Genomic DNA, 2,500 nt, shown 5'->3' with positions numbered 1-2,500 from the left:
GGCTCGAAGCCGCCGGTCCCTCTAAGAAGAATTTTAATACGTCGCCAGTGAGTTGCGTGACGGAGCCACGCACACCTAAATGACGACGCCTATTTAGCAGGCTAGAGTCTCGTTCGTTACCGGAATTAACCAGACAAATCGCTCCACCAACTAAGAACGGCCATGCACCACCACCCACCGAATCAAGAAAGAGCTGTTAATCTGTCAATCCTTCCGGTGTCCGGGCCTGGTGAGATTTCCCGTGTTGAGTCAAATTAAGCCGCAGGCTCCACTCCTGGTGGTGCCCTTCCGTCAATTCCTTTAAGTTTCAGCTTTGCAACCATACTCCCCCCGGAGTCCAAAATCTTTGGTTTCCCGGAAGCTGCCCGCCGAGCCATTGTAGTAACGTCGGCGGATCGCTAGATGACATATTTACGGTTAGAACTAGGGCGGTATCTAATCGCCTTCGAACCTCTAACTTTCGTTCTTGATTGATGAAAACACCTTTGGCAAATGCTTTCGCTGATGTTCGTCTTGCGACGATCCAAGAATTTCACCTCTAACGTCGCAATACGAATGCCCCCAGTTATCCCTATTAATCATTACCTCGGAGTTCTGAAAACCAACAAAATAGAACCGAGATCATATTCTATTATTCCATGCACGAAATATTCAAGCAGCATTTTGAGCCCGCTTTGAGCACTCTAATTTGTTCAAAGTAAAATTGTCGGCCCACCTCGACACTCACCGAAGAGCACCGCGATAGGATTTTGATATTGAACCGGCGTATTACCGCCGGCTCACCGACGATATGCTCCGCAGACGTGTCAGTATCACCGCGGATGCGGTGCACCGACAGCGCGGCGCACAAATGCAACTACGAGCTTTTTAACCGCAACAATTTTAGTATACGCTATTGGAGCTGGAATTACCGCGGCTGCTGGCACCAGACTTGCCTCCAATTGTTCCTGCGTTAAAATATTTAAGTGTACTCATTCCGATTACGAGGCCTCGTAAGAGTCCCGTATCGTTATTTTTCGTCACTACCTCCCCGTGCCGGGAGTGGGTAATTTTGCGCGCCTGCTGCCTTCCTTGGATGTGGTAGCCGTTTCTCAGGCTCCCTCTCCGGAATCGAACCCTGATTCCCCGTTACCCGTGACAACCATGGTAGTCGCAGAAACTACCATCGAAAGTTGATAAGGCAGACATTTGAAAGATGCGTCGCCGGTACTGGACCATGCGATCGGCAAAAGTTATCCAGATTCATCAAAATTAACGACTTCAGACGCGGGGCCCTCCGTCGATTGGTTTTGATCTAATAAAAGCACTCATCCCATCACTGGTCAGAGTTCTGATTGCATGTATTAGCTCTAGAATTACCACAGTTATCCAAGTAACTGAGTAAGATCTAAGGAACCAAAACTGATATATTGAGCCATTCGCGGTATCGCCTTAATACGGCTTGCACTGAGACATGCATGGCTTAATCTTTGAGACAAGCATATAACTACTGGCAGGATCAACCAGGGAGCTATCGAATAGAACACGCGCTCGTAGCGCGCACTCCGTCGATCCCGCGCGTCGACGATCCTAGATCACGCCGACGCGTTACGGGCGAGCTCTGTAAAACGTACACACAACACGCACATGTAAATAAATATTTATATGTAGTGTTGTGCGCACATAGAGAGTTTGGGGTCGCCGACGGGCGAACGTTTGAAACGGTTGTATCTCAAACACGTCAAACGTCCGCTGCCCGCCTGCATTTTCAGGACACACTGACGTGGCCCCAATTGGGAACGTTCGTACCGAGACGCGTTCACATTTTATTTAAAAAAACGTTTAACACAATACGGATGTGAAACAATCACGATTCCGCCCGGTGTCTATAGAGTAATGCCTCGCTAGATAGAGGTGTAAGTATAATTTTTCTCGGGACCGCTTCGATTCTATACGGACTCGTGCATACACAACGGTCCGTCGGCCCACACAGTTAAAGAGATTCATCTATCTCTCTCGTTTTATCCGAGAGAATACGAGAGACGACGAACGACGACGACGACGACGACGACGATAGTCGAGTCGTCCTGTCTGTCTGTAACGACGCGACTTTATTACATATATACATAGGTAGCAAAGTCTAGCGTCGTCTCTTTCTCGTACTCTCTATTATCGAACAAACGAGAGTGATGATAAATATTTATGATAGAGCGGACAACGAATAAGAACGCGTTGTCGCCCTAGCCTGCACAGCGGCGGCGCACGAACGAACGAACGAACGAACGAACGAACGACAATGCACACTCACGGACGGTACACGAACGAGAGTCGAGAGAGTGTTTTCTTATAGCAAAGATTTTATTCGTCGCGTCGAAAACACTCCGCCGCGGTCAAGCACATACATCACTCTCTACTCGTGATAATCGTACAACTACTTCGTGTGTGCACATATGTTGCTGTGTAGAGTAGAAACACACATGACAACACTAGCACACAGTCCAATTCGTAGACGATTATAACA

General features: G+C 48.1%; 1 non-coding gene across 1 annotated transcript in view; it reads right to left on the bottom strand.

Moving 5' to 3' along the window:
• LOC142986967 (small subunit ribosomal RNA) overlaps positions 1 to 1,509 on the bottom strand; it is a 1,902-nt gene extending 393 nt beyond the window's left edge. The window contains exon 1 of the ribosomal RNA XR_012960491.1: positions 1 to 1,509. This exon is cut by the window's left edge and continues 393 nt beyond it. This is a non-coding gene — a ribosomal RNA (small subunit ribosomal RNA).
• Positions 1,510 to 2,500: the final 991 nt, after the last annotated feature.

Source organism: Anticarsia gemmatalis, unplaced genomic scaffold, assembly GCF_050436995.1.
Source record: "Anticarsia gemmatalis isolate Benzon Research Colony breed Stoneville strain unplaced genomic scaffold, ilAntGemm2 primary ctg00000049.1, whole genome shotgun sequence".
Classification (NCBI taxonomy): domain Eukaryota; kingdom Metazoa; phylum Arthropoda; class Insecta; order Lepidoptera; family Erebidae; genus Anticarsia; species Anticarsia gemmatalis.
Note: the sequence above shows the minus strand (reverse complement) of the source record. Positions and strands in the feature narration are given on the sequence as shown.